Below are 25,583 nucleotides of genomic sequence, written 5' to 3' on the forward strand. Positions count from 1 at the left end.
AATAATGAGCATATTTAAAATATGATCTAAATGTATTTGGTAACATTTTCAATCACAGTAAAACACAGCACCAACTTTAAACAGCCTTCCATAGACATGTTGGAGCATGTTTAATAAAGTCCAATCAAAGCTGGTTACACACCAGTCGTTGACAGACAGTTCCACAACAAACAGCCGCTGTGCGTTTATAGACTCGATAGTTCCCGACAGACCAACAGACAGACAGACAGACACCTACCAGCTCTACATGGCCAACACTCTTTTCTTCTGTCATCTTGGAAGAAGCCCGAAACAAAGTAAGAGGAAAAACGGTAGGATTTGAAAGGGTTCCTGTCAATGTCTGACCCGCCGAACAGAGCAGCTGCTGCAGCCCGCCCAGCAGTGAGTGTCTGCCGGCTCCGCTCCGACCGACTCCCGCTCCCTCCCCGACCCACAGTAACAGTACTCAACTTTAGGAGGGGGAGAGAGAGGGACAGGCTCCTCCCACCAGCACGTTACAAACAGCAGACAGCTTCACGCGCGGCTCCGACCACAGCTGTGCTACTCCTCTATGGAGGTACTGTATGTCTGTCTCTTTATTATTCAATCAAAAAGAAACTTTTCAATCAAAAAACAACATGTTCTATCAAAGAAAAAAAAATGTTCAAATGGAAAGAAATAAAAAAAAATATTTGAAACCCAAATAACTACACTTGAACACTTTTTTCAATTGATTTTTTTTTTTTTAATTGAAAAGTTTTTGTTTTCTTTTATTTATTGAAGTCATCTTTTTTAAATTTGGGCCATATTGTGGGGAATACATCTCTGTTTTTTTATTCAATCAAAAATAAATGAATTTCTTTTAATGCACAATTGTGACCATCACCAGCTCTCCCCAAGGATGGGGTAAAAAACACATTATTAAAGGGAGAATATAAAAAGAGAGGGCAGTGTTACACCTAGGTGAGGGGGAAGGGAACAGGGAAGAGGAAGTCAGGGTAGGACAATGGAAGGGGTGGGGAAGAGTTGACTGTTTTAAAGTGAGAGTGAAATGTGATGTTATAGATGTGCATATTGTGCTTACTGTGTTGTGTAATCAGTTCAGCCAGTCTGGTGACAAGTAGGCTTGGGTGGTAATACCGTATACCGCGGGGTCATAAAAATAGCAACGGTATCAGTTTCAGTACCGTCATTAAAAGAAAAATGCAATGCACTTCCCCGTGACTGTGCAGAGTTTGAAGGTTGGATGTACAAAGAGGTGTACATACTCTGTAGTGTTATGAAGGGGTTTATTTGTGGGTGCAAAGTAAAATAGCATGTGTGATTTCCCTGGTTTAATTCTATGATGCGCATGATGAATTGATAAATCAAGTTTGCACTAATGCGGCGGTTTAGGTAGAATCTGATAAAAGACAGACATTTGTACAAATAAAACTATTCATTGAGCATTTACCATTTCTTAGTGCAGGAGTGATTACCTTTTTCTATTTTTGCTAGTTCCACTGTGATTTTTGCTACTTCCGCCGTGCTGAGTGAGTGACAATCTCAGTCAATAACTTGAGTAAAGTAATAGTGTCTCATGCAGCAATGTCAATATGAATAGGAATAGTTCATTCTACAAAAAAACATAATTACAATAAAACTCAATACGAAAAGGAATAATGTATTTTCCAAAATATGGTTGTAATGTACATTGCAATAAATAACAGTTAACCTAATGTAACTTTACACTAATAAGCTGTTGTATAAATATAAATTAGCAATCTGTGATGTTTTAAGCATTTTTTAAAATCAGTACAGTAATCTCTGTAAGACATTGTGCATGGCAATTCTAGCATGGGTACATCTCAGTACGTAGCAGTCACGTACTGAGACTGTAAAATAATCTCAATACAGAGGTAAACTCAGTCCATGACACCTGCACACACACGCATGTGCATCAGCCGCGCGCATATACCCACTTGTGTGTGTGTGTCTCTGGCTACCTGTCCATCTATCCTCCGTGGGCACAGTCCCACACACACGCACGCGCATCAGCCGCCGCGTGCACATAATCCATCACAGGTTGTTGAGAGAAAAAAAAAACGAGTGCATTCAGTATGTACATTCAAGGTGCATATTTGGTTATGTAGCACATGTTGAAAATATCTGTGTTGATAATGCCAAAGTCCAGTGATATCAACAGCTGCCAACAACAACTGGTTATACCTAAAACTGGTGGTAATAATAATAATAATAATAATGAATTTTATTTATAATGCACTTTAAATTTCAAATAAAATCTCAAAGTGCTACATAGTAAACAGGATAAAAATACAATACAATACAACAATAAAAGCAGGACAAGTTAAAATTAGCTATAGGCTTTTTTAAAAAGGAAGGTCTTTAGTCCTTTTTTAAAAGCATCCACCGTCTGTGGAGACCTAAGGTGGTCAGGAAGGGCGTTCCACAGACGAGGAGCGGCAGCTTCGAAAGCCCTGTCCCCCATAGTCATGAGCCACGTCCTGGGCGCGAGCAGACGGTGCTGTTTGCCTGACCGGATCCTGGTTGAGGTGTGTGGTGTGAGGAGGTCAGTGAGGTAGGTGGGGGCATCACCGTGCAGACAGTGGTGGGTGTGCAGGAGGACCTTGTACTCTATGCGGGCGGAGATGGGGAGCCAGTGGAGAGTGCGGAGTATGGGGGTGATGTGATCATATTTCCGCACCCTCATCAGGACCCTGGCAGCGCTGTTTTGGACAAACTGGAGTTTTTAAATGTTCCTGCCAGGGATCCCGATGAGGAGTGCGTTATAGTAGTCCAACCTGGAGGAGACAAACGCATGGACGAGCCTCTCTGCAGCCAAAAGGGAGAGGAAAGGACAGAGTTTTGAGATGTTACGGAGGTGAAAGAAAGAGGTTTTGCATATGTGGGTGACATGGTTGTCGAAGGAGAGGTGGGGGTCAAACTTCACCCCAAGGTTGGTAATGGAGGGAGAGAGGGGAATGCTGTGGCCAAAAATTGAAACTGAGGCGATGGGGGAGGCACGGAGTTGTTGAGGGGTACCAGTTTGGATGGCTTCTGTTTTTGAGCCATTCAGCTGCAAGAAGTTTTGTCTCATCCATGTGTTTATCTCCTCCAGGCAGGAGCTGAGACGAGTGAGGGTGGCAGAGGGGGACCCAGAGGGGGAAACCTTGAGGTAGAGTTGTGTATCGTCAGCGTAGCAGTGGAAGTCAATTCCGTGCCTGCCGACGACACACCCGAGGGGAAGCATGTAAATAGTGAAGAGGGTGGGGCCGAGCACGGAGCCCTGGGGGACCCCACAGGTGACAGTGTGGGGGCGGGATTTAGCATTCCCCAGGACCACGTACTCGGTCCTGTCAGTGAGGTAGGAACGGAACCAGTGAAGGACGGTGTCAGAGAGGCCAATGTGCTGGAGACGGTGGAGAAAGATGTTGTGGTCGATGGTGTCAAAGGCAGCAGAGAGGTCGAGAAGAATGAGGAGGCATCTGGAACCGGAGTCGGAGGTCATCAGCAGGTCATTTGTGACTCTGATGAGCGCTGTTTCTGTACTGTGGGAGGGGCGGAAAGCAGATTGGAATTTTTCATGTAGGCTGTTAGTTTTGAGGTGATTGTGGAGCTGAGAGGAGACTACTTTTTCCAGGATTTTGGATATGAATGGGAGGTTGGAGATGGGACGGTAATTTGATAAGTTTTCAGGGTCAAGAGAAGGTTTTTTCAGGAGTGGTTTGATTAAAGCTGTTTTGAGGGAAAGTGGGACTTTGCCAGTTTTCAGGGAGAGATTGATGATTTTTGTTATGAGGGGGCTAATGATTTGGTTGTGACTTTTGAGCAGAGGAGAGGGAATGGGATCCAGGGAGCAGGTGGATGATTTTGAGGTGCAGACAATCTTCTCAACCTCCTGCTGCGTTGTGGGTATGAAGTGTGAGATGTTTTTTAATGGGAGTGGTCGAGATGTCATGGATGGAATTTTGAAGAGGTGCGAGAGATGAGCGGATATTGTCAATTTTGGATGTAAAACTATCAAGGAAAATGTTGCAGTTTATTGCTGTAGGTGTGTGATGTGATGGGATCTGTGGTTTGAGGAGATGGCTGACAGTGGAAAATAGTTTTTTTGAGTTTCCTGGGTTGTTACTGATGACTGTTGAATAGTGTTCAGACCTGGTGGTGGAGAGGGCTTTTGCGTATGTGTGTTGATGTTCCCGGTAGGCCAACTTATGCACCGTCAGGCTAGATGTTTTGCTGGCTCGCTCCAGGGCGCGGCCCAACCTTTTCATGGCCCTGAGTTTGTCTGTGAACCAGGGAGCTGAACGGGTGAAAGTGACAGTCCGGGTTTTTTGTGGGGCATGAATGTCCAGGATGGAGCTGAGGTTGTCGTTGTAGTAGTCCATAAGATCGCTGACTGATGAGTACAGAGGGGGTGAAAGAAGCTGAAGGTGCTGGGTGAAGGAGGTGGAGTCAATGTTCTTGGTGTTCCTGTATGTCATCTGCCGTTTTGGTTTGGTGAGATGAGATGATAAGGGGACTTTGATTGTCACTGCCTGGTGGTCTGAAACGCCAATGTCATGAATGTGGAGATCTGTGAGAGGGATGGAGTCTGTGATGATCAAGTCCAGTATATGGCCCTTATTGTGTGTGGGTCCATCAACAAGCTGCTGTAGGTTGAGGCAATCCAGGACCTGTTTAAAATCTATTTGGTGGTATTTGGAATCAACATGTTTAAGCCCAGTACGAGCTCATCCCACAGCCCAATGCATGCTGTGGCATCCATGACCAATGTTTGTGCAAGACTGAAAAAAGAAAAAAAATGTTTGTGCAAGAACCACTTCTGTGAACCCAGGCACCACCCCGGGCCCGAAAGTGCAGCCAGGCCAGCCAACAGGAGCCAAGGAGCCCCAGGCCACCCCCCACAAACGTTCCAGGAGCTCTGTTGTAAAGATTGAGTGAAGGAAGTGACGTACTCTACGCCAATGCGTTGAAAGGATCTGAAAGGATCAGGCCTGTGTGAAAGGATCGGGCACTGACACCTGCCATAGTCTCACAATTTCAACAAAGTGGGTAAAAAACTAAAATAAATAAATATTATTATTTATTATTTTTATTATTATTATTATTATTATTATTGAAAAAGGTAAAAAAAAAATGTGATTATTGTTCTTCAAAACATACAATAACTAAATATGCCAACACATATTCTGTAAAAGTAACCAAAATGTTACAAGTGCAAATAAATAAAAAAACTATTTTATCACGCTCAAAGTTCAGCAAGGCCGTTCTTGCGCTCAACATTGCAGTGGTTGATAAACACTAAGTGCATGTTGAACTGCATCCTAAACAGGTTTTCCCTGTTCCCTTCTACAGACCTGAAAACACATGAAAGCTGCCTCTACTCCTTTGACCACATGGATAAACGATACATACCGTAAAGGTGATGATAACTCTCTTATGTAAGGAATCTGGATTATTCTGATCACCATAGCAACCCCTGCTGCAGCCAGGTTTATAACAGGACAAAGGCCAACGAGGTCACAGGCTTTGGTTCATGTTTTAAGGGCGCAGGTTTCCAGCTGGGATGAAAGAATATGGCCACACTCACCCTTCATTTTCTCATTTTGGAAAATGATGCAACCCTCTGTAATAGAGAGAGATAATAAAATTCTGCTTTCATTGTTCGTCACTATCAACAAGCAACACAGCAAAGCAGTTCACCATTTAGCTGCAAGAGGCACCGAAGGCAGCAATTAGAATCTTAAAAACATTGGCAAAAGCCATAATAGTGATATTACAATTTCATCTCCTTCATTAATCACATGCTTCGATGTGTGTGCATGCCAGCCATGTAAAGAATATTGGAAAAGTCATAGACCTTGGTCTTTTCCTCTGTGCAACTTCACGCAGGCTAAAAGCATGTAAGAATGGTGGAAGGTGGAAACAATGCAGAGGTTTAGAGATGTTGCATGGACTGAATAAGTGTGTGTGTGTGTGTGTGTGTGTGTGTGTGTGTGTGTGTGTGTGTGTGTGTGTGTGTGTGTGTGTGTGTCTGTGTGCGTGTGTGTGTGTGTGTGTGTGTGTCTGTGTGTGCGTGTGTGTATGGCTGCTGCCCTCTCATCTCTGTCAGCTGTGTCCTGCACCTGTGTGACCTATAGAGCTTGTAAATAGCACAATCCCACAGTAAACTGCTCTCTGCATTACCACTATAGAGGGTTTTCACCTATGTCACGTTCTGGGCAGTAACCCGGATGTGCGGCCATATTGGAGGCACGAGGAGGTAAACACTGCAATGGATAAATGTCCAAAATCACAAAAATCATAGATTTAAAGGCTTACAAGGAAGGACTTGGTCCGCAGGAAAGGACACGATATTTGGAAACGTTACGGTTTATTGGTGGTGCAGATCCATACGAGTTGGCTCCCTCGTCTTAAATTAAAGACGAATCAGAAAGTCTTCCATCTGTAATGTATCCTGATATCGTCAACTACATGGTTTTAACCCAAACCCAATCTGGGTCATCCTTTGATAAAGGTCAGACCTTTTACCTGGAATACAATTAGAAATACAGCACATTTTAGTTCTACTTTTTAACAACAGTGTTGCTACTGTAGCAGGCTATTAAATATGATTATATTAAGTCAATAATGTCACATTCAGTAGTTTTATATGAATTATATTATTATCATCACACTATAAAATCAGTTAAAAGCCGCTGCTATCAACAGTTCACTTACCTGACAAGAAATGGGCCAAACAAATTCAGATGTTTTTTAGAGTTTTGCCTGGTTTCGCTAACCACAAGCGCCTCCTTTCCTCTGATAACTTTTGACATTGTTCTCCCTGATTTGTTATAACTTTAGCAGTTAATATAACTCCAAAGGTTTTTCACGGTCTGAGTGATTGGTACAGCCAAAAACACGGCAATAATTAACCATTTCCTTTCGTTTGACATTTGGGATCTGCTTTGTTTACCTGCTCAGTACCTCCAATATGGCCACTTCCGGTTTGATGATGCGCTGATGACGCGCCGTGAAAACCATGGGTGTTAGACAGAAATTGAAATTAAGAATGTGCACTCTTGCGCATTAAAATGATGGAACATTCCTTTTGCACGTCAAATCTTAATTGGCAATAAAATTATTTAAAAAAATTATTTTGAAGGCTAAATTTTGCTGCCACCAAGTCTTAAGTAGGTGGCCAGAGTGTCCCTATGATTCTAATCATTCTATATTTACCTTTTATTAACCAGATAAATATAGCAAATTCAATTAAATTCAACTTATTTATATAGCGCAAATTACAACAATAGTCATCTTGTAGCGCTCATCAAAATATAAAAACCTTAAGAAAAAACCAACAACATGCGTTGTTAATACACTTGTGATATGCCTTATTTGTTTTTTGTTATACTCCCCTCCCCACCCCAAAAATAAAAAATATTGTAACAAAAGTATATCACAAACACTATTCAATAAACCAATAAAATATTGCAGAACAGATTTATAAAACACAAGCAATGGATATGGAGTCATTAGGTTATTGTGAAGAAAAAAGAAAGCTTATATAATAATGAAAGAATACTAATAAAGTTTCCAGGCAAAAATAATGTGAATATAACTTACAGTTCGGGCCCAACAAAATGCTTTGTACCCAGGACCCAAAATGTGGTGCTAAGCTACTGTCGCTACTAAACGAAGGGTCTCACCATAATACAAGCTTTTCATGCAGGACAATAATCGTAATAGGACAGTGTGGAGCAGTGTTAACCACCTTTCCTTATGTTCTGTCCCACAGGTGCTCCTGACTCTGATGGGTGATCTGGTCAGGTGTTGGTGGACGGGGGTATGGATGGTGGAGTAAGCAAAGGGCACTATGTGTAGGGTTTTGGTTTCTGTGGCCATGTGTGGACTGAAGGAGACTCAGACTGATTATTGGGTGAGGAAAGAAGACTTGACCTTTGAGCCATCTGTCTTATTTATTAGGGGCCAGGCAGCATAAGCTAGCTAGCTTTTTTCCCATGCGGGAACAATCACCAAATTTTGCACAAAAGTCCAGATCCTATAACTTATCAAGAGCCAGATTGATGTGTAGCCCTCCCTCTAACTCGAGTTCTCCACATCGATCTGTGTTTGGCGAATCCTTTCGGAACCTGGGAGGGACCTGAACAGAATGCTTGAAGCTGATTGGGTGAAGCACCTGTCCACCATGATTTGTTTTAGCCAATCACACGGTAACAAATGATGATGCCGTCATCGGCATGCGCCGCAGAGACGCTGCTGGTGGGATAGTGATGCTGCGGTCATTATGTCGTTGAGTGACTTTTGCCATTTTTGCAACACGAGTATGTGAGTTAAGGGCACGTTAACCGTCCTCCTGCATCAACAAGTAAGTTCAACAAGCCCAGTTAGTTTCTCTCCCTGCAACTGCGCATGCGCCAGTTTTGCTTCGGTGCTTCTGCCTTCGTCACACCAAGACATCCCACCCTAAACCACAACACTGCCTCATGATCGGTTCTAACCGTTTCGGTTTGGTTTCGAAAGACAAAAAGTGGAAACAGTACAAGATGGATTCTGGTGTTTATGAACACCAGGATAATCCATCTTGCAAGCAAGGTTACAGATCCTATTGCAGATTGCCTCAACTACAAAAAGAAGGCAATCATCCTAAAGGAGGCGCTACAGCAAGCCTATAAAGTTAAAATCTTGACAATTCATAACAAATCAGCCATATGTGAACAGAGTTACAACTTTCACCTAAATGTAGCCCCAATACTGAAGAAATGTTAGTATGTTTAAACATTTTGCAAATTATGAAGTCACTACTCTGTCATAGTTTGTTTTGTTTTTTACTCTTCAAAAACTGTTAAACTTAAGCCTATCTCCTCCTACAATGTTTGCTCAGTTGACACCAAACTTGTTACAGCACATCTGTCCGACACAAATTTTTGTTAAATACAATTTCACTGTTCATTAAAATAATATTAGAATTTTATCAAAAAAAAAAAAAGAAATTTTTTTGTATTGTAATTATTTATTTATTTTGGAGTCAATGAAAAAAATTAGTTTTTAAACATCACTTTTTTATTTAAAAAAAAAATGACTCCCATCTCCATGCTGTCTGGATGTAATATGTGTATTTTGGGATTTTTGTCTGAATAACTGTTTAGTTTGTTATCTGCCTTAAACACTAACAGCTGCTGTCTTGCACACAGGTGACTGGCTTAGTTAATTAGTGAAGCTACAGGTGACATTTTCATGTGCTAATTAGCTCAGTGACACAGAGGATGTCCCGTCATGAAATAGTTATAGATTAATAATGTGTTTGATTTTTTGACTAATCATTGGATTCCCATAATGAGGGAGAATACTTTTTAAACATACTGTGTCTACCTATTTAAAAAGAGCTTACCAATGCAGACCAAATCAAGCAGTACCACTAGTAACCATGGGGGGCAGCGTAGCTCTCAGAATTGTAGTTCTCCTGAAACACACAAAACAAAAAAGATATTTGGTGGAGGCAGAGGGCAGGTGGTGTGAGCTGGTGAAGAACTGTAAACTTATCTTCAACAGTTGCTGCCATGAGACACATGTTTGGTGAATGGACATTCAAAAAAATGATTGTCAAAGAGTAACTCAACCCTGAAGTTTTGCCTTGATTATGGGCGGGGCTCCTGTGCAATTAAGACACGCCCAGTCTATAAAATAAAATCACCAAAGAACAATCTATGCTCTGTTATCTACCAACTCAATACTCACTATACCCCTCTATTAGCAATTATCCCAATCCAACCTCCTTGCCACAGATTGCAGAATCCACAGGTGGAAGTTTTTATAGGAGGGATGGGGCCAACAGTAGTGACATAATAGGCCACCAAAACGTCACAAACAACCATTCTCAGCCAATAGCAAAGTTTGACTGTAATATCTGGGTTTCAACCCATAGAGGTTCAATCTTACATTTTTACAACAAAATATACCAAATTTAAATTTTTTGACTAAATGCAATCAATCTACAACACTACTTCCTACACAAATGCGTTTGCTTTCAGCAAAAATATATGATTTTAGGGTTTAGTTACTATTTAATGGACACGTTGGTTTCTGTATAACTCTGGGGCGGATCCACTTTGGGGCTCTATTCTCCCATATGCGTAAGTGCAAAAAGCCAGGCAGCGGCGCTGTTTTTGGATGCACGCTATTCTCCCCTTGTACTTAAGTTAGAAACGTCGTTGTCTCATTCTCATTCAGCAGTAAGTAAACAATAAACTTTACCATTATATATGTTAAAAAACGTGACCAAAAACTCTGTTTTAACTCTGTCAGTGGTGACACGCTTTCAGTGTGTGCTCGTGCATGTGAGTGATTGAGAACGAGCAGGGAGACAGAGAGACGTGATTGGTTAAAAAAAAGGGTTCGTTTTTTTCCATTGGTCGAAGTTATTACAGGTTTACAGCTGCTACAGATGATGGATTTTCTTTGTTCCTTTTTCAGAGCACATAAGATCTTAATTTCTGTCAGGACATAAAGACAATTTCAACCAATAACTTAAAAAGTGTATCTGGAGGAAATCACCTAGCCTAGCTTTAAACACTTTATATTTAAAACTGTGTATTATGGAAGCCAATAGTTCTGTTTCACTGCAAACATCCTCTGTATTAAAGCAGGATGCTCTGCGGCCGCGTTATTTCCTCATATCTCCAGCGCATCTAACTCGGTCACGCTTTACAGTGATGATGATGATGATGATGATGAAGGTGATGATGAGATTTTCAATAATCTGATCAATGATCTGATCAAATCAACCTGTTACACTGTTTATCAATGAAGGCGTTTCAAATTAAAAGTGAACTTTACCATTTTCACGGATTTCAATGACATTTCCAAGCGTTGGGAAAACTCCAGGTTCCATGATTTCTAGACAGCCCAAAAAAATGACATCACCGCCTCCTTTCCTTCAGCCCGCCTTTATTCACACATACGCGCTTTTGGTCTACCTTACGCGCGGTGGGCGTGTCAGCAGCCTGGACAGGAGAATACATGTAGGCAAATGCTAAGGGTGCCGTGGCCTAAGGGGGACGCTAGAAAATTGGGAATAATTTCCCCTTAAATATAATGATATTAAAACTAGTGATTACTATCAAGTCCTAAAATGGAAAAGCAAACAGATTCAAATATAAAGCAATGCCCAATTAATAAATAACATCACAAAATAAGTGCCCGCCCCAACCCACATTGCAATGTAATTCATCCATTTTTTTTTCTAGCTTTCTCTACTAACACCTCCAATTCTGCTGCTTTCGCACAGTCAGCTCTCCTTCACGCTCCATGTTCAACATAACACGCTCATTTAAATAGGGCGGTCTCCACCACTTCTGCACGTTTACTAATCATTGCTGCAATCTTAGTGAATTCCTCGCAGCAGATGAGGAAACTGTGTCACCAAAGGATTTAGTGAAGCAATTGGTTTACCACCCTTTATTTCAGTTATTAGTTAATCCGCCCCTCAGTCTTTATACCACATATGGTGTGAAACAATACATACTTGACTATACATTGATTTCAGTTTTATTTATATTTTCAAAGGTAATCATTTTATTGTAATGCTTTCTTTGTGTCTGAATGTGGAAGTTTTTGAGGCCACGTCTTTTGATTACATTCAGTATGTGTAAAAGTTCATGGTAAGATGGTAAATTGTACCTGCAGGTTCATGTTTAAGTCACTTAAAGGTACTACATTGCTCGACACATGTTAGAAAAAGGAAACTCTGATCAGTAAGAATAGGATTAAAAGACGAAGAGACAGAAAACACTGAAGAGACTGGAGTTGTAAAGAAATAAAGCTTGAGTACGTAAAACAAAGATACCAAGCATGCACTTAAATATTTAAGAGGGCATTTGAACTGCATTGCTAAGACTTATTAATCAGACCAACGCCAACAACAATAAAACTGTTTTTGTCTTTGCATTGTAGTTTATTCTGAAGAAGCTACTATTCACAATATAGTAGATATGGAAAAAGGTGGACTGTTGTGCTTGGGCTGCAGAAAATGTTTCCATGGGAGCTAAAACATTAATAAATAAATTAAATAAAAAGTCAAATCTGATGAAGGTTGCTCACAGTAGTGAGGTGGCTGTGGATAAACTGTGTGAGACAAGGTGTGGCCATATATGCAAGTGCATCCTTGGTCCGTCAACAAGCAAGCAAAAAGCCCGAAAAGCCTTTTTGTATCTTTTGTAACATTGTTTACTACATTTTCATGTCTCTCCCTATTGTGTGTGTTAGATATGCATGGGTGAACACGGATGTCGTGCCTGTTCTCGTTGCATTGACAGTTTGTTGCACAGTCTGCTGCAACCCTGAGTTCCTTTCTACAGCTAGTGTTCACTTTCGGTTTGTATATCCCTCTGTGGATCTACTTTCCACTGTAATGTGGCATCTATCATTCTAATGTAAGCTTGCATATTTTTTTTATTTTGTTTTGCTCCAAAGCCAAACCAGTCAAGGTGCACTCGTCTAGATGTTACCTCAGAGGACGAACAGACAAAAACAGCATTACACAAACAATAAATTATCATTCAGCCCCCATGACCATTATCATTACTTTCCTCGCCCCATGAGCTTTAGATTGTTTACATGACTGCTGCTCTAATCGCTACAAAAACTCAGTAACATATGGATTAGACAGCACTAAAGTGTGTTTATTCAGCAGGTGAATATTAGCTCTTTTCCCCCTCTGTGTAATCATTGCTCATAGCCCTACTCTTGATGTTTTATTAAAGGCCGTTTTACATTAACCCTCGGGGACTCTTTGACACTGATATCGTTGTTATCTGTGGTCACAACAAATAAAGAATCACAGATTTGGGATCTTATTCGTAAAGTGAAGTCACTGTCAAAACAAAAGCTATTGAGGCAAGTCAGTGCTTTCTCATGACACACTGGTAATTTAGTACGACCTTGCACCCTCTGACTGAGGGCTGGCTCCAGCTGTTACAGGGACGTGAGTTTGACACACACTGAGAAAGACTTCAGATTTTTGATGACTTGTGGCCATGAAACAATCTGTTACACTCTAAATATGAAGCAAGTTCTTCAAAGATGTGAAACTTAAAAAGATTATATAATTTCCCATGATTTCTTCACCAATGTAGCAGTAAGAAGATGAAGAGTTGAAAGGCAGTTGAAAGGCTTGATGAGATACCTGTGGATGTATGCAAGTGTCTAGGAGAGGTGGCAGTAGAGTTTTTGACAAGGTTGTTTTTTTTTTTTTTGTGTTATCGTTCATATTACATAATAAATGAGTCTTTAATCAGTTCATAGTATGAACGGAATGTGACTCTGAAGTGACCCGTATGCTCAGAAGATGTCCTAAGGTGACACATGACCCCTGCAGGCGAGTACGATGTTTACGGAAGTAAATATGGAGGCGACCAGTGTAGAACTGTGTGTCCCACTGAGAAATATTCTTTCCAACAGAATTTAGCACTTCATAACTTTAAGGAGACTGAAAAAGAAGAGGACAAGGTTTATTGCTCTAGCTGTTTTTTGCTGTTTATTGCTCTAGATATTTTGTGGATGCAGAGTAGCATAAAATGGTGATGACGTAGGAGTTGGGTAGAAAGCGCCTCGGCCGTCCAGACTGCAGTCGAATACGTATCGGATTTAGGACCAGATATGAAAGTGACCTTGGTTGGATTTTTTAAAATCTGAATAGCGCTGTTCAGACTGTCTTAAACAGATTGGATACTGGTCGCATATGGGCAAAAAGATTGGATTTGGATTGGAGTGGAGCAGGACATGTTTGAGAGATTTAGGATAGCTGTGAGGTGTGCTGTAGGTGTGACAGAGGAGTTCTAGGTGAAGGTGGGACTGCATCAAGTATCAGCTTTGAGCCCCTTCTTGTTGCAGACTGACAGATGAGGTGAGACAGGAAGCTCCATGGACAATGATGTTTGCAGATGACATTGTGATCTGTAGTGAGAGCAGGGAGCAGATGGAGGATCATCTAAAGAGGTGGAGGTCTGAAGGTTTGCCACAGTAGTCCGAAACAATGGAGAGTGTGGAAAAGAGGCAAAGAAGCAGGCTGGAGCAGGTGGAGAAAAGATTTTAGCTAGTTCTTTAGCTCCCGCTTTTTCTAGGCTGGCTCCCTAACTTCTGCTACTTTCCAGGCTAGCTCTTTAGCTCCTGCTAGTTTCCAGGATGGCTCCCTGATGCCTGTTAGCCCCCTAATGCCTGCTAGTTTCCAGAATAGCTCATTAGCTCCAGCTAGTTTCCAGGCTAGCTCCCTAGCTTCAGCTAGTTTCCAGGTAAAGCTCAGATCCCTAGCTCCTGCTAGTTTCCAGGCTAGCTCTTAAGCTTTGATTGGTTCCAGGCTAGCTCCCTAGCTTCATCAAGTTTTCAGGATAGCTCTTTAGCTCCTGTTAGTTTCAAGGCTAGCTCTTTTGCTTTGATTGGTTCCAGGCTAGCTCCCTAGCTTCATCAAGTTTTCAGGATAGCTTTTTAGCTCCTGTTAGTTTCCAGGCTAGCTCTTTAGCTTTGATTGGTTCCAGGCTAGCTCCCTAGCGTCATCAAGTTTTCAGGATAGCTCTTTAGCTCCTGTTAGTTTCCAGGCTAGCTCTTTAGCTTCCTGCTAGTTTCCTCGTGCCCACTGTCTCCCAGTCTAGTTTTCCAGTGTCCTTGAGGGCCAAGCAAGCTAGTCATTCTCTCTTGTTTCCACCAACTCCCACATGTTTACACCCCTGATTGTTACACCCCTGTGCATTATTGAAAGATATAATATGAACGTGAATTTTTTTAGGCATGCCAAATTTAGTTGTAGGCCCATAGCTCCTTTCGTACACAAGCAAACTTAATGTGCACTAGCTGATTTAAAAGTCAAAACATGTGAACAGAGTTTAAAGAGAAATGATAGAATAGGTATGTTAAGCTAAATCATAATCAGGCATTGAAAAACCAAAAAAAAAAAAAAGATTAAAAAAGGGTAATTATTTGGAAAACCCTGTCTTTGTGAAAGTTTGTTCTACGTGTGCAGCACAAAACCTGAACACTGCTTCACTGTAGTCTGAGGTTTAGTCCTGATTCTAGGAACACACAGTAAAGCTGTCCCTGATGACCTGATAGTAGTGGATGCTCCGTAAGGAATATGTCATGGATGTATTTTGGTCCAAGGCTATTTAGGAGCTTGGTAATCAAGGAAGCCAGTGTAGCGTTTGAGGACCAGGGTAATGTGCTCCATCTTTTTAGTGTTACTAAGCACTCTAGCAGCAGCATTCTGGACCAGCTGCAGCTGTCTGATTGAGTTCTTTATTAGACCTGCAAACACACAATTACGGTAATCTAATCTCCTGAAAATGAATGCATGAAGAAGCTTTCCTGCATCTGGTTTAGACAGAAAAACTTTGATTCAAGCAATGCTTTTCAGGTGGTAATTGGCAGAATTAGTACTGGTCCAAAAATGTACTCAATTAAAAAGTAGCTTGTTTACAGTGTGTTCAGAGAAAAAGTTACTTAATCCTTCAAATGAGAAGAATCTATGAGAGTTCCCTGAAGATGTAATCATAACTATTTAAATAGCGGAAGATATGCTTTCACTACAGTAAATATCACATTCTCTTAAATGGACAGACAGACAAACCAATTTGAAACAACTATATTGTTTACATAGTTGGTTGTTAAGACTGTATATCAAGTTGTGTTCCTATTTTATTCAAACAGACAGTGATTTTAAGCGGGAAGACATTTTTTCAACCAATTATTTTTTGGTTCTGATGATCACACCAGAGAAGCACTAGCATAATCAATTAATCACAAGCTACTAGTTACTAGAGCCAACCAACAAAAGCGATGTTAAAGCTGATATCCGGAGTTTCTGAGAAATCTATGTTTATGGATGATTTGTTTGAAATGCGAAAAAATATCTAACTACCGTATTATTCGCACTTAAAATCCTTTAATTTTCTCAAAAATCGACAGTGCGCCTTATAATCAGGTGCGCCTTATGTACGAAATTAACTACTGTGCTTCAACATACTGAACTGAAAAAGTGAGTGTAGTTCTGTATTTTATGTGTAAAACCTGAACAATGTTGAGTTATTGTTAATGAATTGAATAAAGTTTGACTTATCTGACTATTTTATTTCGCTTAATGCGTCTTAATAATAATAATAATAATAATAATAATAATAATAACAAACCGGTGCGCCTTATAGTCCGGTGCACCTTATGTATGAAAATAGACCCAATCAGACCCATTCATTGATAGTGCGCCTTATAATCCGGTGCGCCTTATAGTCCGAAAAATACGGTAGTCTTTTACTATGGTCCACTGCCGGTGGTCATTCATATACATTAATGTATATGTCCCTCCTATGTCCTATAGACCCCTGTACAAATGGAAAAGATCGCTGAGTGCGCCCAGCCAATACGCTGTTTTTGAGACTGGCTCCTCTGCTTTACGTCACCGCCGCGTCACCGGAGCTGATAGGTTTCCACTTTAGTCTATGTGTTAATTTCCACTGGGTCCGCTGCGGTGCGTGTCAGCTCCTTCCCAGATGCGGTAGTCCGGTGCCCTCCACCAGATATACGCAGGGCTTCTATTTCTGGCGGACACCGGAGCACGACGCATCAATCGGCACAGAGCAAATTAAGCTAAACAGGAAATGAAGCACGTACTCCGCAATAAAATATCGGGTTACTTTTCAAAATAAAACACTTCAGATTATATTTCAAGTAAATACATCACCAAAACGTCATAATGTGTAAAAACAAATTCACATCCACTATATTGATTCCTCTCATACTGTAACTGCACTGTAAACTGCAGCAACTTTGATTTAGTTCATGTTTTACTGGTGTAGTTTTATCTCTTCTCTGTTGGCTGTTGCTAAAAAATGTGGCTGTGACAAATTCAGAGTCCAACCTTCTTGTTGTTAGGAACACTGACCTGTTTGTCTGTTTATTGTTGCGTTTATAACACATACCTTTAACTGCGTTCTCACGCGATTATATAAATATCGTGAGAACTGCTCTGTCTCGTGACGTCACAGTCGTTCAACCGGAGCGCACCGCGGTGCACTCAAAACGCAACGGGCGTGGATTACCGGACGGCGGACAGCGGTGAAAAATCGGATCGGTGCCGTGGCGCAGCGGAGACAAATCCAGTGGAAACCCCGGGTCAAAGTGAATGCGGAACTGTGCACGGAAACCAGGTAAATATGATTTTGGCTCTTACCTGACCTATAGACCTATATCAATGCAACCCAATGCAACCTTGTTATGTTCAGTGATGCGCGTGCAGAAAAGTAGAGGTTTGTCTTCTGGTAGATTGGAAGAGGCAGTGGGAGAAAGTGGAGCTGTTTAGGTGCGACATCGAGACTTTTCTCAGAAACTCCGGATATCAGCTTTAAGCATGTGCCGATTCAATGCCGATATTGAAAAAAGCTCTGTGAAAGCCAAATAACAACTGCACATTTAAAAAAAAATCTTTTTCATGCCCATTCTTTTAACTGAAATTGGTTAAACAGTAAAGGTTTTGAACTGGTAGTTCAAAATCGTAACCTTAATGCAACAAATATGCATTAACAACAAAGCTGCTTAACCACATAACTAAATTGTATTTTAAAGAGTAACTAAACCTCCTGGTTTTGTTGACCTGCTACTAGGGAGGAATTGAAAAACTGGCTCGATTATGGGTGGGGCTCCTGGAGCAGTTAAGACACACCCAGTCTATACTATAAAATCTCCAAAGAACAATCTATGCTATGCTAACTAGCTACTTAAAAGTTAATATACCTCTCTCTTCACAATTATCTCAATTTAATCTACTCACCAAAGATTCCAGAGTCCACATGTGCTAGTTTTTATAGGAGGGGAGGAGCTAACAGTGGCGCACGATGGTCCAATGATGTCACAGAATCTCATTCTCAGCCAATAGCAAAATTCAATTGTAATAGCTTGGTTTCAACCCATAGAGGACAGTCACTCTTACATTTTACAACAATATGCCAAATTGAAATACTTTGACTAAAATGTTGACAGTTGGACCAGGATCAACCAACAGCACTACCCAATAGCCATATACATTTGATTTAAGCATTTTTGGGGTTTAGTTACTCTTTAAAGTCATCTAAAGGTTTTGTTCTGTTAAATCTTCTGTTAGAAGCAAAAGCAGAAAAGTTTTTTTTTAAAAAAAGTGTTAGTTCATTCTTACTGTTATTTATTAGTGTATCTCGACCAGGCAAGGATGACAGGGAATGACTTGACACCATTTTGTCCTGCTTTGTCTATCGTGTTCACCATGAAATGACGTTACCCTGAGTTTGGCAGTATTTACGTTTTTTTTGGTTTTGGTTTTCAATCCAGGAAAATGCCAGAAATGTCACCTTGGCAGAGATTTTGGGGTCACACTGACATCAGTATTGGATAAAGTACAGGTTAAGTTACAGTTTAATGTGGTTAAGCAGCTCTGAGTCAAATTGTAAAGTCATGAAAATTCCTAATAGTATCAGTTCCACCACCTAAAATCACATACTGGTATGGCTAATCTTTGGAGTGGCTATTTTCTGGACAGTATTTTAAAACAGTTTTCTCCTGAAGAAGTTAAAGCCAGGGCGAGAGGTGTGATGTGTTTCTTTGAAAAATAAAAGTGACAGAATGAGGACAGTAAACACACACACACATTGGCCTCTCGAGACCTGCCCTCACTATTGTGACACTTGTAGACCAAACGTTGGTCTTGTTACTCATCAGATTCCTATCAACACTAGTTTTAACAATGCATGAGCCTGTGAGTGAACACTGTAAGTCTACAGGAAACCTCTCCCTGAAATCTCTCAACACACAATGATCCATCATATCAACTGTCATATTCTTTTGCTCTAATAATGAAGAATAAGTGCTATTTGCTAGCTGTTACTCCATCATTTTAATGTAATGGGTTCCAGTTGTCACTACAGTATTACAGCCATGCCTCTCAGTGAAATAAGAGCTAATGTTAGCGAGTCCATTGGTTGTCAATGCGTTTCTATTCCGCACCAGGCATGGCCAGCGTGCTCAATAACAATAACAACCCAGCAGCTTAAAATGGTGTCTCACAGGCATCTTCTTTCTAATTTAAAAAACTAATGTGTGAATCAACAGATCAATAGAGCTTCAAAGGGCAGAGACGGATAAGTCGCTGAGAGCATGTGACATTGTACTGTTGGCTTCCCATTAGTCTCGCCATCTCATATCTGAATTAATTTAGTCATAGAATCAACCAAAAGATATCTTTAAATGTGTTGTTACTACCGTTAAATAAACAAAAAGACAGACACAAAGAAAAAAAACAACTTTCAAACTATAAGCTGGAACATATGGGTGTTGAAATAATATACATTCGGTATTATTATTATTAACGTTTATTTAAGTTATATTTTACCAGCTTAAAGGTGCAGTCTGCAACTCTTATAAAAGAGACTTTTGTCACATTTGCTAAACACTGTCACTATGTGAGGACAGCCTTACATCAAACTAGTAGTTTGTGTGAAAAAAACAGGCTCATTGAGTCCCTCCTGCTGCTCCTGCTGCCTTTGGCAGATTGCCAGAATGCACCGCGACTGAGCAAAAAGAACCAATCAGAGCCAGGATTGTGTTTGAGGGGCTGTCTGACAGCTGTTGCTCACAGTCCCTGCCCCTTTCCAGTGGCTGGAGCGCCGTCTTTTTTACAGTGTATGGTCTGAAGGAGTAGAAGATGCTATTGGTGACTTTTCTGCTTGAAAGGTAATAGCTGCTGCTTGATTTACATTATGTTTGATTTGTAATTGTTACACTAGAACATGTAGTGCATGTGTTGTTCATGTGCGTGCAGCAGCCTCCGTGTGAGCTGCTGTAAGTGACACTGTGTTGTTGCTGTTACTACTGAGGTGTGTGCACATAGAGAGAGAGAAGCGTTGCTTTTAACAGAGCATGTCATATTACTGTGATGTTTCTGTCGGACCACTGCTAGTTTCTCTGAGGGAGGGAGGGATCTGAGAGTTGCGGACTGCACCTTTAAACACACAAAAGAACATTGTGTAAGATTTCAACCAACTGTATGTACTGTTGTATAAAGTCTACAAAGTCATGGGGTGATTTCACTAATCCATACATATTTTAGGATAGCACATATCTCAATGGCATCTGACCAGATACAATCTACACTGATTAGAATCACACTAACCAGAGAGTAAACACTACATACAGTGACAGCTTATCACCAGCGGCACCGTCCTTCACCATATACCAGAAAAGAAGATACAAATATTTCTTCTGTAACAAGATAGATTTTGGGAGGAATGCCTGTGTATTTGGGTATCTGATATTAAGGGGCAGATCTGCTAAGATCTAAAATAAAGGTGGCAAAATCTATTGCGTGTTTACAGTAAATACTTTGGACGGCGTCAGAGCAGAGTGGTGCGTTCAGTGGCAGCCGGTGCAGTGCCACATCACTTTAATTTTAATTTGCCTCTTTCACTCTTACACTGCTGTGACAGAGCAGTTTACACATAAAAGAAACATGTTGGCTAATGGGGTAGTTAGCTGTCCCATCCAAAGCAAACAGCAGTGTGAATTAAAGAGGAGAAGGCAGCGGCTGTATTCAAAGTGGGTTTGAGTACACCTAACAATAAATGTAGGAAGAGGTACCAATCAATGAAAACTAAGACCAAACATGTGGTGTATACATTCCCACCTCAACTAAATTCCCATTAGTGTATATCAAAATCTCTTAGGACCAAACTTACCTACTTACTTGTCTGTATTGGCCGCTAAACTTTCAGACTGTTTCACTATATTTGACCTTTGAAATGTTCCTGTAAACCTGTATACAGCTTGCTAAAAGCTTTTTATAATCCCTCAACACTGTTTATCATAATTACAAGGCTTATCTTCCTGGTAATGTGTTTGCAGTCTAATTTTTCTCAGGCAATGAGGCTCGTTGGAGAATTCATACACATTTGAAGCACCTCAGTGAGCTCATTTTTCATAAGCAATGCATCATAAACTGCTGGATGTCTGTTGGAAGAAGGACGGTGCCTGAAATCTAAAACCGAGCTATAAATTAATCAAATGAATAAAACAACATGTGAGCAAAGCAACATGGCAAAATGACAGCGATTAATAAGAGGCAATGTGAAACAGAGCTAATATGTTACAATACAGCATGAACGCTTTCACTTTGGATTGTTTGTCCGCACGTCCTATGGGAAGTGGATTCAGAGTGAAGCTGAATTTGGATGCCCTAAAGGACCGGAATTGGCCCCCGGGCCATGATTTTGATCCATGTGCATTAGAGTGTTTTTACGTCAATCTTACTGATCTTGTGATTGACCTGAAAAAACACTCCCTACACACTGCTTGTGTTTTCATGGAGCTGAATGTTTATTTTGGGTTCATATAGAAATATCACAATCCAGCCAAAATGTAATGTCTCGCATTGTTAGAAACATAAGAAATCACGGTAAGAATGAAGGTAAAAACACTTCTATACATCCGTTTATGGGATTCCACATCCCACAATGCAATGTGCTAAATTTTTGAGAATATGAAAATAAACCAATTGTTTACAGTGGAAATCAAAACTAACCTTCGAACAGTAATTTCAACTTTTTTTGTGTCGAGCAAATTATCTTGGATTTATTGAGCTTTGAGGCCTACACTATGGATTTATCTGATTAAAAAATAAGGACCTAGCAGCTTTAATGTGCACTGACGAGATGAGCCCAATATAACTGAACACAACTCTAAAATATTAGTGAAAACTGTAAAACGGGTCACCAACACAGTGCCCGCTGGCACCAGGTAGCCGCATGGACCACGTGGAGCTCTAGTCACCAATGACCTCTGTCTGAAATATAATTTACTTTCCAGGATTCAAACTCATAAAGATAAACACATAAGATAGATGTAGTTATTACTTAGTAAAGTTTAATACTGCTGCACCTCATAAAGTTTTATTATTAAATTAGTCATATTTAAATGTTTATTTTTACTGTCCTGCAGATTTTGTGTATGGTCAGTGGTATGTTATATATAATATGATATGTTATATATAATATGATATGTTATATATAATATGATACTGTTTAAGATATATTTTCAAAAAGGCAAGGTGGATTTTAGTAAAATATGGCATAAATGTAACATTTAACAAATGTTACATGTTATACCATTGGGGCAAAGTGGTTTGTTAGTAGCTTGTAAAATAGGAAGATGATACTTTTCAATTAAATGTGATGAAAATTATACAATTGCATGAGTTAGGAAAAATAAAGTTTTCATGTTGAAACTAACATTTCCTCCCTTTTTAAGTTACTGCTAGCCTTCCTTATTATCATATCCTGTAATTAAAGTGAAACCATGAACATTTGGTATTTAATAAGTGCTTTTCAATCTGGTAACGCTTCAGACTATTCAGTACCAATGAAGTAGCTCAGTTTAAGAAAGGTTGGTGACCTCTGCTGTAAAATTTAATTCACAAAAATACAAAGATCCAATAATTCCCAAAAATAAATTGACGTTTCAGGGATTTGGATGAAGTCACTCTACATAGCAGCATTTACCAAACTTTATCAAACTGATGTGGGCAGGTTAGAAACTCTCGATGCAGAATTACGTAAATGAAAAATAATGCATTTCCCAGTTACCACTGGGGATATTTAGGATTAGTGACATTTGAAACTGGCTTTCTCATTTTCTGTGTCACAGTGGATCTATAGAGCTCTTCTCCTAAGCACTTCTAATTTCATTTCCCCCCATGGCAAAGAACTCGTGCTTCCTCTGGAAACTTGTTTACTAAAACTAACAGCCCAAAGTCACACACATTTTTCCCCCAGCTTTGTCTGGCTGAGTGCGTGTTTTAGAAACTGAGAGCTCCTCGATGGACACTTCCAATAGTGGACTAATGCTCCTCTCTTATCCTCCCTATGTATGGATCATTTATGGATAAGCCATTAGAGTAAAAGAACCCCTGCCTGGCATAATGCTGATAATAAATACTAATCCCTGTCCAACATAGGATGTGCATCCTCACCACTACTGCATAGAGTGAACGGAGATCCTGAGAGAAACACTGGAGACATAAAAAGCACCAACCGCAGGAGGCACACATAGAAATATGGGTCAGACAGAGAAAGCTCGATGTAAATCAGAATGCGTAAACATGTACAGGCCTAATCTCATTATCCCTCATCCTCCAGGGCCTGTGATCAGTTGCTTGATTAAAGCAAAAGATGAAAGGAAAGAGGTAGAGGACAAGGATGGAGGTAGGAGGGGAGGAAAGACAATATCAAATGCTAAATAAAGACAGAGTTTTATAAGTGGAAATGAATACAGACGACTTCTGAAGGGAAGAGGAAAACTGTGATCGAACACAGCTATGGGATTTTAATGTTAAATAACAAAACCACAGCTCGACCCTGACATGTTTGACAATTAATTGTTAAATGTAGGATGAAGTAAAACACATTCAGTTACCAATTATGTAACTAGCTATAAGCAATGGAAATAGAATGACAAACAATACAACACAACAGAGAATGAGACAGGGAAGGGCGGTTTAGGGAATTATTCTGATGGTTAGTTATTTGCAGCAGTAGCAAGGCGTCTAATTATCATTCATATAACTTTTCTTAATACTTTTTGCGTATTTGAAAATTTCACACTAATGTACTACCCATACTAAGTCTCACATCATAATGAGTATGAAGTGCATTCTCAATAAATAGTATGGAAAGATTGAGTACGCGAGATGTATACTTTAATTAAGTTAAGTTAATTATAAATTAATTAAGATTAAGTATGCACGGTGGGCACACTAGTCATTCTCAACCGCCCCATGATGCATTGCAAGCAGAAAGTGAAATCGTCCTCAGAACGGCTTCAACTTAAAGGACAAACATCCCCTTTCAAAACAAAAGCATTTTTTCATTGTCTTCCATTAGTTTTCTAATGCTTTTGTAAATAGGGCTCTTGTTTTGAAGCTAACAGAAAGTTTGGTCAGTAGGATAATAGCAGGTCTCCAAAAATCTACAAAATTTTTGCATGAAATGCATTTCCACGACTTTTATGGATTAAGGGCTCTATTCTCCCGTCTGAACTTACAGTAAGTGCTTTTTTGCGCGCCTGCAGTCACGCACTTCTCTCCTACGTGTATTCTCCTGTCCAGGCTGCTGACACACCCATCGCGCATAAGGAGCCAAAAAGCGTGTATGTGTGAATGAAGGCGGACTGAAGGAAAGGAGGCGGTGATGTCATTTTTTTTTTGGGCTGTGTAGAAATTATGGAACCTGGAGTTTTCCTAACGCTTGTAAATGACATTGAAATCCATGAAAATGATAAAATTCACAGTTTGTGGTCCATCCTCATCTGCATATGACAGCTTGTTTCACTCTGTAGTGGATCAAACTGTGACTTTACGTTGAGTGATCACAGCTGCTGCTCCATATTTCTAGTGCAATATAATGTTTCACCTTATCGGGGCGCTGCACTTATTCCAGGGTTAGGAGCGCGTAAGAGGAAAAGGACTTACGCAAACCGGAGAATGCACGTAAAAGCCAGATTTGAATGGGAACACCCACATTTCAGGGCTGCTCCACCCACAATGCATAACTGGGATGAAGGCGCGCAGCGACTGACTTGAGTACAGGAGAGAATAGCACACAGCCAAAAACAGCGCCGCTGCATGGCTTTTTGGACTTACGTACATGGGAGAATAGAGCCCTTAATGACTTGGTCACTTTTTTGCTTAAAATGTTTTCATAACTTTCAAAGGTGGAGAATCAACAGAGATATTTAGCCTCAGTGTGCTTCAGGTTTTAGTTGTTGTAGGTTCGAAATGCATCTTGGGAAATATGGAAGTATACTTCAGTGGGAACGCTCATCATCCTAATCATACTTATAGTACATAGTAGACAGTATATACTCATTGAGTTTGTAGTGTATAGTATGGAGTATGGCATATTGAACACAACTTATTAAATCTTGAGACCACATTTTAAAGGTCTTTTCCATCAAGGCAAGCACTGATCTGTTTTTCTTCAACTTCATTAATATGATAATAATGTGCCCTATATGTCAGACACCTGCAAAGACTTAAATTATTAATCATTCACCTGACAACTAAACATCTGATATTAAGATATTTAAAATAATTCTGGAATCATCAATGGCTTGAAAATAGATAGAAGTTGTAGTTTTTTTGCAAGAGTATGGCTAAACAAATTGTCTAGATGTGTAATGTTTGTATGTTGTGCATTGAAGTAGTAGCAAACACCTTGGTTTTGCCTGTCAAATGTATTTAAAATTCAAATAAAATTTAAGATAATGCTCTCTAACTGTTTTTTGTGATTTTTATAGACTTTGTCTTTACCTATTCTTGTCCTTCACTTGGTCTCGACTCCCAAGTGTCTTGGTTTTGTCTTAAAGTAATCTTAATCTTAAAGTAGTTTTGGGCATGTCTTGGTCTTGAGTACAACACTACAAACTTACTTATACTTTTGTTAAATGTCGGTGTGAAAGTTAAACCCAATCCCGACAGACTGTGACTACATTGCCTGTGTATCTATCAAAATCTATACCCCTGGCCAGGTGAAGTCTTGTGT

General features: G+C 40.1%; 1 protein-coding gene across 3 annotated transcripts in view; it reads right to left on the reverse strand.

The window, feature by feature from the left end:
• mid2 (midline 2) overlaps nucleotides 1-25,583 on the reverse strand; it is a 334,562-nt gene that overhangs the window by 218,817 nt on the left and 90,162 nt on the right. For 2 of the 3 annotated variants that reach the window (XM_028459470.1, XM_028459468.1), the window contains exon 1: nucleotides 239-420. The gene's annotated coding sequence lies outside the window, so the exon portion shown is untranslated. Of the gene's footprint in view, nucleotides 1-238; nucleotides 421-9,376; nucleotides 9,449-25,583 lie in introns of those variants that run through there. The other variant, XM_028459469.1, reaches the window with a different exon arrangement.

Source organism: Gouania willdenowi, chromosome 10 (assembly GCF_900634775.1).
Source record: "Gouania willdenowi chromosome 10, fGouWil2.1, whole genome shotgun sequence".
In the NCBI taxonomy this organism is placed as follows: Eukaryota; Metazoa; Chordata; class Actinopteri; order Blenniiformes; family Gobiesocidae; genus Gouania; species Gouania willdenowi.